The sequence below is a fragment of the Drosophila nasuta genome, unplaced genomic scaffold (assembly GCF_023558535.2).
Source record: "Drosophila nasuta strain 15112-1781.00 unplaced genomic scaffold, ASM2355853v1 ctg205_pilon, whole genome shotgun sequence".
Classification (NCBI taxonomy): domain Eukaryota; kingdom Metazoa; phylum Arthropoda; class Insecta; order Diptera; family Drosophilidae; genus Drosophila; species Drosophila nasuta.
In genome coordinates this window covers 10,001-22,855 of record NW_026869422.1, presented here as the reverse complement: position 1 = coordinate 22,855, position 12,855 = coordinate 10,001, and positions in this window count along the sequence as shown.

Genomic DNA, 12,855 nt, shown 5'->3' with positions numbered 1-12,855 from the left:
TCGTTTTTCCTTTTTGTGGAAAACTGCCAGGATTCGATGTTTTCTTAAGAGAAGAACTGACGAAACACTCCATTCAGAACAATCTCGATCTTAAGTGAAACAATACTGTTGTAATCAGATAATAGTTCCCTGGTATAGTTCCGCTACTCAGTCAGACTATAAATCCGAGGTGAACTTAAATCTTTTTTACTTCAGGGGTCTAATTCGCATGTTTGATTGTGGTCAGGATCCAAATATTCAGAACTCCTGCATATTCCAGGCAATCAAACAATTGAACGTTAAAGTTTTAGGGTACTATTCAGTGCAGGTCAAACTGCTAACACGCCTCGGATGGAAATCCTTGTACTTTATTTTATTTTCATATCTAGCATGTCGAGCTTGCTTGGCCCCACGTTCGGGCGCCATTTAATTATGTAACAACCGATTATACACAGCCTATGATAACGTACTCTGCTTACGGGGGCCGACTGTTGCTCAGGGCAAATGGGGTGGGTTTTTGTTATCTATAGGAGCTGAGGTTACATTATTAAAAGTGGTAAGCAGAGTTTATCGATATCTTAAACGGCAAAAATCTGAATTGGCATACGAGCAAGCCTAAAAGTCGAAGATCACAGATGTTGTGGATCCTCTTCTATACCCTCCGTCCTGTAAAGCCCATTATGGTCTTTACCCTTTTTATTGTTTAATTTATGACACACACAACTATACTCAGGTGCCCGAAAGGCTTACTTTAATTCATTTTCAATAACTTCATAACGTTAAGACTTTATAATCGGACTCATTTTCAAGGGCGGTCAATACCCTGCAATTCTTCTTAATATTTACGGTAATACAAATCTATATATATAATACTTTAATGGTAAATATGGCATGTGTTAAACCCTATACTGTTGACATTATTATATTTCAATTATCGGCCAAGCCGTACTTACATACTTTTACTTTTGTATAGATGTACACAACTCACTGATGATAAGGCCTGATGATGAATGATGTGTGTGTGTTTTATGTTGTTGATGAGATGATGTACATATGTTTGCTGTGTGAACTTCCAAAAAGAGAATTAGAATAATGTTAACAGTATTGAATATCGACTACATACCACGTGTTTATTTTTTTACTTGGAAAAACTCGATTTTTCACAATATAATAAGTGTCACTGTCACTGAAATATTTGCACTTTGTTGCAATTATGCTCCCACAAAGGGAACTCTAAATTCCGTCTCTGTCGGTAGTGTTTTTATAGATTTGTATGGTTTTCACACGGAGCACACACGGAGGCACGTCTGTTCACTTCGAAAGCTCGATCGCGACTGACTAATTAGATGACGAGGCATTTGGCGCTTACTTGAATTTCTTCACTTTGACAGAAATCACATTGTGTCAACACCCGCTAGGGCCATCATAACGCTTTGTTTTAATTAAACAGTCGGATTCCCAAGTCCGTGCCAGTTCCGAATTGATTGTTAATTGATAATCGTTATAATTTAAAAGAACTAGCTGGTTGCCCAACTAGTATTATTAAAAATTTTAGCAAGAAAGTTCCACAATTGGCTACGTAACTAAACTATCCGGGGAACAAGAAACTACCATAAATGATAGAAACTCTATTTACCCAGAACGTGCACATAAACCATGTTATTGTTTCCCAATCAAGCCCGACTATCTCAATCTTCAGAGCCAATCCTTATCCCGAAGTTACGGATCTAATTTGCCGACTTCCCTTACCTACATTATTCTATCGACTAGAGACTCTTCACCTTGGATATTGGTACGGCCAGTTGAGAAGTTTGCGTGTCCCCACCATAAATTTTCAAGGTCCGAGGAGAAAATATCGACACAACAGTATATGTCATGCTCTTTCTAGCCCATCTACCATATCTCTCTGCGAAAGACTTCCATGGTAGTACGGCTATAAAACAGAAAAGAAAACTCTTCCGATATCTCTCGACGGCTTCTTTATGGTCGTTCCTGTTGCCAGGATGAGCACGAGGCCCATATTTAATAACAAACGGATACTCAACAGGTTACGGAATTGGAACCGTATTCCCTTTCGTTCAAAATTATTCAAGTTTTTAATTATGACAAAATATAAATTTTAGTTACTTTTTTACTTGAAAATTTTCGGCTTTCGCCTTGGACTTAGGACCGACTAACTCGTGATCAACCACTGTTCACACGAAACCCTTCTCCACTTCAGTCCTCCAAGGTCTCATTCGATTATTTGCTACTACCACCAAGATCTGTACCAATGACGGCTCCATGCAGGCTTACGCCAAACACTTCTAAGCACACCATTGTACCTTCCTACTCACTAAAGTTTCAAAATTTATATTACAAGTAATATAAATAATCTACTTTAGCGGTAATGTATAGGTATACAACTTAAGCGCCATCCATTTTAAGGACTAGTTACTTCGGCAGGTGAGTTGTTACACACTCTTAGCGGATTTCGACTTCCATGATCACCGTCCTGCTGTTTTAAGCAACCAACGCCTTTCATGGTTTCTGAATGAGTTGTTAATTTGGGCACCGTAACATTACGTTTGGTTCATCCCACAGCGCCAGATCTGCTTACCAAAAGTGGCCCACTGGGCACATTATATCATAATCTTAAACTTCATATCAAGAAAGTTAAGGTTCTTACCCATTTAAAGTTTGAGAATAGGTTAAGATCGTTTCGACCCTAAGGCCTCTAATCATTCGCTTTACCAGATAAGATTATTTTATACAACAGTTAAATGCACCAGCTATCCTGAGGGAAACTTCGGAAGGAACCAGCTACTAGATGGTTCGATTGGTCTTTCGCCCCTATACTCAATTCTGACAATCGATTTGCACGTCAGAACTGTTTCGGTCTTCCATCAGGGTTTCCCCTGACTTCAACCTGATCAAGTATAGTTCACCATCTTTCGGGTCACAGCATATATGCTCAAGGTACGTTCCAGTTAGAGGCATAAATAATATAAATATTATTATACATAACTATAGAGAACGCCCCGGGATTGCGTTAATCAACTATAAATAGTTAAAAAACTAATCCCAATAATAGTCAAGTTAATTACGCTATTAGGTTTATATCCCAATAACTTGCACATATGTTAGACTCCTTGGTCCGTGTTTCAAGACGGGTCCCGAAGGTATCCTGAATCTTTCGCATTGTTAATCATACAAGTGCTTATAATAAACATAAAATCAATGATAATCATGCCATTATATAAATCCGAAAATTAACGCACTGTACTCATATAATCTATCAGCACTTTATCAAATTTTTGAAATTTATTTTATGTTAAAATACAAGCACTCTAATTTAAATAAACTCTTATCAAAATTGTTTGATAAATTCCATACATGCTAATAGATTACAATGTCCTTATATGGAAAAAATGCACACTATCGTTATAATATTGATTAAATATTACAATTCTAATGATGAATTTTCCATAACGGATATTCAGGTTCATCGGGCTTAACCTCTAACCAGTTTCACGTACTATTTAACTCTCTATTCAGAGTTCTTTTCAACTTTCCCTCACGGTACTTGTTTACTATCGGTCTCATGGTTATATTTAGTTTTAGATGGAGTTTACCACCCACTTAGTGCTGCACTATCAAGCAACACGACTCTTTGGAAACATCATCTAATAATCATTAACGCACAGTTTGCTGCGTTCTTCATCGACCCATGAGCCGAGTGATCCACCGCTTAGAGTGATACCATTTTTTTTATTTCATTACGTCAATAATATTTTTATTGAAAGAAATTAAAAATACACCATTTTACTGGCATATATCAATTCCTTCAATAAAATTTTTTTATACCTAAATAAATGTTGCGAAATGTCTTAGTTTTACATAATCGATAATAATAAGATATATGACAAGTATATTTTAGCTAAATTTATTTATTATGATCAACATATGTAAAGCGTTAACCTGCAAAACAGGTACAACATTGTTTTTCTTTAGGTGTTATGAGCCAATGTATGCGCACTGAATATGCACAATACATTTTGCAACGCATGTATATTATGGTACATATACACGCAGTTTTTTATTTTATCCAAAACACAGAAAACACTCTTAATACAGTATATAATAATAATAATACATGACAAACGGTTTTAGGTAATTTAAATTATTATATGTTGCATAATTGTATCTCATATGATTGAATAAAATATTTATATTTATTAGTTACATAATTTATTAAATATTGAAATTCACTAAAAGAGAAAAACAAATTTAATTTATTAACGGTTAGATGCATTAAAACAATAATGATCCTTCCGCAGGTTCACCTACGGAAACCTTGTTACGACTTTTACTTCCTCTAAATAATCAAGTTCGGTCAACTTTTGCGAAACAACCGCAACACACAAGGCGTCACAGTGATCACGTCCGGAGACCTCACTAAATAATTCAATCGGTAGTAGCGACGGGCGGTGTGCACAAAGGGCAGGGACGTAATCACTTACTGGGAATTCCAAGTTCATGTGAACAGTTTCAGTTCACAATCCCAAGCATGAAAGTGGTTCAGCGGTTTACCCGACCTCTCGGTCTAGGAAATACACGTTGATACTTTCATTGTAGCGCGCGTGCAGCCCAGGACATCTAAGGGCATCACAGACCTGTTATTGCTCAATCTCATTATTGCTAGACGCAATTTGTCCATTTAAGAAGCTAGTGTCCTTATAATGAAACAAACCAACAGGTACGGCTCCACTTATATAAACACATTCAAACACAATAAACATTTTACTGCCACCATGAATGAAGGCTATATAAGCTTCAACACCATAATCCTGAAGATATCTATTTAATATATTTGAGTCTCGTTCGTTATCCGGTGAATTTAATGCAATATATTTTGCTTTCATGGCTTGGTAGTCTGAGGACTGAAAAGCATCCGGATTTAAATTAATTTCAGGGACGATTTCAACTTCAACGGCATTTATATCTGCGTCTTCAAAAGAACGGGACAGGGCGTCTGCCACGACGTTTTGTGAACGTTTTCTATTTTCTATAGTGAAGTTAAACCCTTGCAATTTAATAGCCCATCGCGCTAATCTACCACTCAAATCTTTTGATTCATGAGCCATCGTAAACTCGCGTGAGCGGTAACTACTTTGAACTGATGTCCTTCTATATACATTCGAAACCGTTGTATGGCTAGAACGACAGCTAAGCATTCTAATTCGGTCACTGAATAATTTCTCTGAGCTTTATTGAGCTTCTTCGACATAAAAGATATTGGCCGTTCAACACCTTCTTCATCGCACTGAGCTAATACCGCACCTATGCCGTCAATGGACGCATCGCATTGCACGATAAAAGGTTTTTCATAATCAGCATGAACCAACAACGGTGCTGTAAAAGTTTACTTTTTATAAGCTCAAACGCTTCTTGAGCGCTTGTATTCCAATTTAGGCTTTGCCACGCAATAAGTCAGTTAGAGGATGAACAACCGCAGAGTATTGTGGAACGAAGCGTTGATACCAACCGGTCATGCCAAGAAATCTTCTGAGTTGTCTCTGTGTTTTGGGGACCGGGAAGTCATGTACAGCTCGAACCTTATTAGGATTAGCCTGTAAAGTACCTTCACCTACTAAATATCCTAGATATTCCACTCTAACCAAACCAAATTGGCTCTTTTCGATAGTAATTGTGAGACCTGCTACTCGCAGTCGCTCCGAAACCAGCGCTAAATGCTCTTCGAAATTAGAAGACATTACCAGTAAATCATCGAGATATACCATAACTTGAGATTTCAACTGGTATGGAATTACTTGGTCCATTAATCGACACATAGTCTGAGGTGCGTTGCACAATCCAAATTGAAAATGCAGTTTTAAGTCGAGATTGGGGTTCCAATGCGATCTGCCAAAATGCATCCTTAAGATCTATCTTGGAGATACATCGCACTTGGGGAGTCTACTTAAGATACCCTCTAGAATGGGCATTGATAAGCATCTTTTATAGTTGCTTCATTTAATTTCCGGGAATCCAAGCAAAATCTTATTTTGTTTGGTTTGACTAATAGTACAATTGAGATGACCATTCGGATGCTGGAGCTTCTTCAATTACACCCAGTTCTAACATTCGGTCTATCTCTGAAACTAACAGTTTTTCTCTGGCAGGTGACAAAGGGTAGTTCCTTTGCTTAATAGGTTTTGAATTGCCGGTATCTATTTTATGCTCTAACAAATTAGTAAGGCCAAGTCCATCCCTTGTTGAAGCAGGAAATTGCTCAATAACAGTTTGCAATTGTGCACTCTGGCTGAGAGTTAGGGGCAACTGATTATTTTCAGTTTCGATAGCTCCTATTTCTTCCATCATAGGAGTTTGGACGATTGTAATACCTAATTTTGTCCATGAATCGATTCGGATAATGACATCAATCTTAATATCAGGTACTATAACGAAATCAATTTCAAATGGGGAATGGTTGTAGATCAGTCGGGCGATAATACGTCCAATTATATGTTGTCTTTGACCATCGGCTGTTCGAACATTGCCAGTCGTCTTACGATATTTAAACTTTTCATTGATAATACGATTAGCAAGACTTCCGCCAATAATACTTTTATTTGCTCCACTATCCAGTAACGCAAACCATGGCTTGCCAAGGAGGTCAATTCTAATAAATGGTCGATTATCTTGTTTGATATAAGTAATGGTCGATACTGTGCAATATTTTAATTCACGCTTCGACTTCCAGTATTCTTGAAGGCGTTTGGACGATCTAGACTTACGATCTTTAGTCGAAGCTGACAAGTGTGTTGGGTTAGTTACGTTTGTCATTAGTGGATCCGAGGCTTTGAGCGGATATTCGTTACCTAATTGGGACGAACATCCTGTGGTGCATTTTCCGTATGCGGATTGCAGTGACCACACTTCGGCTTATAGGTATTTAAAGCACCACAACCGTAGCAAAACACTCTACGAGGCTTTAAACAGTCTTGGTATCTATGACCCAACCCCTCACAGTTCCAACATTTGATCTTGTCCGATATTTTACCGCATACACACTGTTGGACTCTGTACTTTCTTCTTCCGGAATGGAATCAGAATCTTCATGCGTAATAACATTTACCGCACGTCTAGGGAAACCAGATGTGGTCATCGGTTTAAGCCTGTTACTGGTAAAGAAGTTTTCATGCTTATGACATTCTCGACGCAAACTTGCCAATGTAACTGTGTCAACGTGCAACAGCTCGTGATACAGCTCAGGCTTTAAATTGTTTCTCACTTCTGCCACTATTTCCTCATCCGATAAAGGATTACGTAAACCGTCTGCGATGGATACCATCGCATCGAGGAAATCATCAAAGCATTCATTACGGCCTTGTTTACGCCTACGCATCGCATCTTTGATATCTCGATCGGTGCGTTGATCTCGATATCTCTCGTAGACGAGTACACAAAATGAACCAGTTCATCTCGTGTTCCATTCGGTGACAACGCCAAAAGAAGTTTAAGGCTGTTCCCGTGAACAAAATATGACCGTATTTATAGAGAAGATCAAAATCACCATTCAAGCACTGCTCGGTTAAGCAACTTACTCTATAAATGAAATCTTCAATAGAAATGTCTGTTCCAGAGCCACTGAACTTGATACGCCAGTTGGATATCACATTCGAAGTTTTATCTGAGCGTTCGTCAGTAGAATTACGACGAATTGGTGAGTTATCATTTCGGATTGTAAATTGTCGATTTCTTCTATTGTTGCCAGAGAATATGGGAGGCATTGGTACGTCCCACTCTAGTTGAGGTTCTTCCGGACGTTCTTGTTGAACTCCGGAAATGGTTAAGTTTCGTATGGCTGCACGGATCTCGTCCGTTAAAACTGTTGCCATGTTAACTCGATATGTCTCTAATGAACTAGATATTAATTGTTGAACACGTTCTTCCGATATGCCGTTTGATTCAGGCGGAACTGGTATAGCTGGATCTACTCGAGCCGCTGCTGATGTGTTCGCTCTTTGATTCACTCCAGTATTTATTCTTGGGTTTGACCTTGTATTTGGCCGATTTCTGGGCACTGCACCCGTGTTGATACTTGGATTGTTAGTCCTAGCATTTCTGGAGGATGGCTCATTGGGTTCTATTGGAACACTTGCTATATCATCTAACTGACTGCGCGGGCATGCACGTCGACAGACTGGACATGTTTCATTTTCACTCAGCCATGTTGTCAAACATTGTCGATGAAATTTGTGCTTACATAAGGTTTCAGCAAATTCAGTTAGACTACTAGTGTCATTACAAATACTACAGCGCGACTGCGGATCGCGTGGTGGATTTCCCATCAAGTTATCGAGACTACGTCGAACTGCCATATTTGACGCAATAAAAAACTTCACTCCAAAAGAAATTAACTTGCCTAAACAAACAGAGTTGAATCTGCAAAATGTTTAAGCTACTCAATAGCTAAAATAACCTAAAAAACTCAAAAGAAAAGAAAAATCGAACCAATGCAAACGCAGATTCGCGGAATACAAAAATAATTATTACCAACCGGTAATTTCGGGAAAAATAAACCAAAAGAAAGATAATAAGATACGATACTCAATACGATAAACTCGGTAATCAATATAGATCATAAAATTTTGGGTCTTATCCTTTGTACAATTGGTGTGTCAAATTATAAATAGGATGTCGTATTCTGCCAATAAAAGATATCAATTTTGTTTTTCCTTTTTGTGGAAAACTGCCAGGATTCGATGTTTTCTTAAGAGAAGAACTGACGAAACACTCCATTCAGAACAATCTCGATCTTAAGTGAAACAATACTGTTGTAATCAGATAATAGTTCCCTGGTATAGTTCCGCTACTCAGTCAGACTATAAATCCGAGGTGAACTTAAATCTTTTTACTTCAGGGTCTAATTCGCATGTTTGATTGTGGTCAGGATCCAAATATTCAGAACTCCTGCATATTCCAGGCAATCAAACAATTGAACGTTAAAGTTTTAGGGTACTATTCCAGTGCAGGTCAAACTGCTAACACGCCTCGGATGGAAATCCTTGTACTTTATTTTATTTTCATATCTAGCATGTCGAGCTTGCTTGGCCCCACGTTCGGGCGCCATTTAATTATGTAACAACCGATTATACACAGCCTATGATAACGTACTCTGCTTACGGGGCCGACTGTTGCTCAGGGCAAATGGGGTGGGTTTTGTTATCTATAGGAGCTGAGGTTACATTATTAAAAGTGGTAAGCAGAGTTTATCGATATCTTAAACGGCAAAAATCTGAATTGGCATACGAGCAAGCCTAAAAGTCGAAGATCACAGATGTTGTGGATCCTCTTCTATACCCTCCCGTCCTGTAAAGCCCATTATGGTCTTTACCCTTTTTATTGTTTAATTTATGACACACACAACTATACTCAGGTGCCCGAAAGGCTTACTTTAATTCATTTTCAATAACTTCATAACGTTAAGACTTTATAATCGGACTCATTTTCAAGGGCGGTCAATACCCTGCAATTCTTCTTAATATTTACGGTAATACAAATCTATATATATAATACTTTAATGGTAAATATGGCATGTGTTAAACCCTATACTGTTGACATTATTATATTTCAATTATCGGCCAAGCCGTACTTACATACTTTTACTTTTGTATAGATGTACACAACTCACTGATGATCAGGCCTGATGATGAATGATGTGTGTGTGTTTTATGTTGTTGATGAGATGATGTACATATGTTTGCTGTGTGAACTTCCAAAAGAGAATTAGAATAATGTTAACAGTATTGAATATCGACTACATACCATACCATGTACTTATAAAACTATGTATATTACAAAAATAAGAAAGCTACGTTAATTGATTCATTTTAATTTAACATTATTGCAAATATCGATACTTTTAAATTGTACAAACTAATTAGCGGCAAACAGGTTATGGCTATTAGCCGCGGAAGGTCATCATGGACGGCGACAATACTTGGGATGCTCCTATGGGGCATCACTGTTTAGAACATAGAAGCAACTATGCTCTATCCCTCCTCTGAACGGCTCATTGGTTCCTGTTAGCCCATGCTAACAATTTTGGCGCGGCCCTATGGGCAGCACCGGTAGGAGACGTGTCGATCCTCTGCTCGACTGCTTTTGCCTTTTGAATTAGTCCGATAGCCGGTGCTAACAATTTTAGTACGGCCCAACGGGCAGCACCGGTAGGAACAGTGGCAATCTTCTTTTAGCTTTTAGCTTTTTAGCTTATGTATGTGCCCACTGTAACTCCAGCAGCAGCTTTGCGCGCCAATAATGCGCAGGTGAAAATACTATGTGGCGGTGGCCAAACTGTTTAAACGCTTTTTAAACGTTTATAGACCCACGCCGCGCTAACTTGCAAATGCCTAAAAATATTTCTTATTAGAAATATGTATGTATCCAAACAAATACTCTGGTGGCTAGATCCACGCAGATGAAGAAATATTTTAACTTTAATACAATTCAGCGCTGGATTGCTGAATTTTATATATAAATTTTATACATCAATTTTTCCAAATGGTCCACGCGCCTTGGTACCAGAAACGGAAAAAGGAAAATTTCTTCTTCTTCTAATGTGTCTTCGATAATATTGAGCTTACACAGAGTTGATCTCAACTATTCGATCAATCCATGTAATTTATTTGTGTGAATGCTAATTTACTGTCAAGGGCTGCTAACTCGACTAAGTGACATGTAATATGCGATTAATCGATATTAGTCAGCTGGATATGTTTACATATCGTGAAATGGCCAGAATTTGCAAATGCAAATTATAAATTTAAATTGCACCCTCACAACTAGAGACTCTTCACCTTGGAGACCAGCTGCGGATATTGGTACGGCCTGTTGAGAAGTTTGCGTGTCCCCACCATAAATTTTCAAGGTCCGAGGAGAAAATATCGACACAACAGTATATGTCATGCTCTTCTAGCCCATCTACCATATCTCTGCGAAAGACTTCCATGGTAGTACGGCTATAAAACAGAAAAGAAAACTCTTCCGATATCTCTCGACGGCTTCTTTATGGTCGTTCCTGTTGCCAAGATGAGCACGAGGCCCATATTTAATAACAAACGGATACTCAACAGGTTACGGAATTGGAACCGTATTCCCTTTCGTTCAAAATTATTCAAGTTTTTTAATTATGACAAAATATAAATTTTAGTTACTTTTTTACTCGAAAATTTTCGGCTTTCGCCTTGAACTTAGGACCGACTAACTCGTGATCAACCACTGTTCACACGAAACCCTTCTCCACTTCAGTCCTCCAAGGTCTCATTAGATTATTTGCTACTACCACCAAGATCTGTACCAATGACGGCTCCATGCATGCTTACGCCAAACACTTCTAAGCACACCATTGTACCTTCCTACTCACTAAAGTTTCAAAATTTATATTACAAGTAAAATAAATCATCTACTTTAGCGGTAATATATAGGTATACAACTTAAGCGCCATCCATTTTAAGGGCTAGTTGCTTCGGCAGGTGAGTTGTTACACACTCCTTAGCGGATTTCGACTTCCATGATCACCGTCCTGCTGTTTTAAGCAACCAACGCCTTTCATGGTTTCTGAATGAGTTGTTAATTTGGGCACCGTAACATTACGTTTGGTTCATCCCACAGCGCCAGTTCTGCTTACCAAAAGTGGCCCACTGGGCACATTATATCATAACCTTAAACTTCATATCAAGAAAGTTAAGGTTCTTACCCATTTAAAGTTTGAGAATAGGTTAAGATCGTTTCGACCCTAAGGCCTCTAATCATTCGCTTTACCAGATAAGATTATTTTATACAACAGTTAAATGCACCAGCTATCCTGAGGGAAACTTCGGAAGGAACCAGCTACTAGATGGTTCGATTGGTCTTTCGCCCCTATACTCAATTCTGACAATCGATTTGCACGTCAGAACTGTTTCGGTCTTCCATCAGGGTTTCCCCTGACTTCAACCTGATCAAGTATAGTTCACCATCTTTCGGGTCACAGCATATATGCTCAAGGTACGTTCCAGTTAGAGGCATAAATAATATAAATATTATTATACATAACTATAGAGAACGCCCCGGGATTGCGTTAATCAACTATAAATAGTTAAAAACTAATCACAATAATAGTCAAGTTAATTACGCTATTAGGTTTATATCCCAATAACTTGCACATATGTTAGACTCCTTGGTCCGTGTTTCAAGACGGGTCCCGAAGGTATCCTGAATCTTTCGCATTGTTAATCATACAAGTGCTTATAATAAACATAAAAATCAATGATAATCATGCCATTATATAAAACCGAAAAATTAACGCACTGTACTCATATAATCTATCAGCACTTTATCAAATTTTTGAAATTTATTTTATGTTAAAATACAAGCACTCTAATTTAAATAAACTCTTATCAAAATTGTTTGATAAATTCCATACATGCTAATAGATTACAATGTCCTTATATGGAAAAAATGCACACTATCGTTATAATATTGATTAAATATTACAATTCTAATGATGAATTTTCCATAACGGATATTCAGGTTCATCGGGCTTAACCTCTAACCAGTTTCACGTACTATTTAACTCTCTATTCAGAGTTCTTTTCAACTTTCCCTCACGGTACTTGTTTACTATCGGTCTCATGGTTATATTTAGTTTTAGATGGAGTTTACCACCCACTTAGTGCTGCACTATCAAGCAACACGACTCTTTGGAAACATCATCTAATAATCATTAACGTTATACGGGCCTGGCACCCTCTATGGGTAAATGGCCTCATTTAAGAAGGACTTAAATCGTTAATTTCTCATACTAGAATATTGACGTTCCATACACTTCAGCTCACATTTGCCATA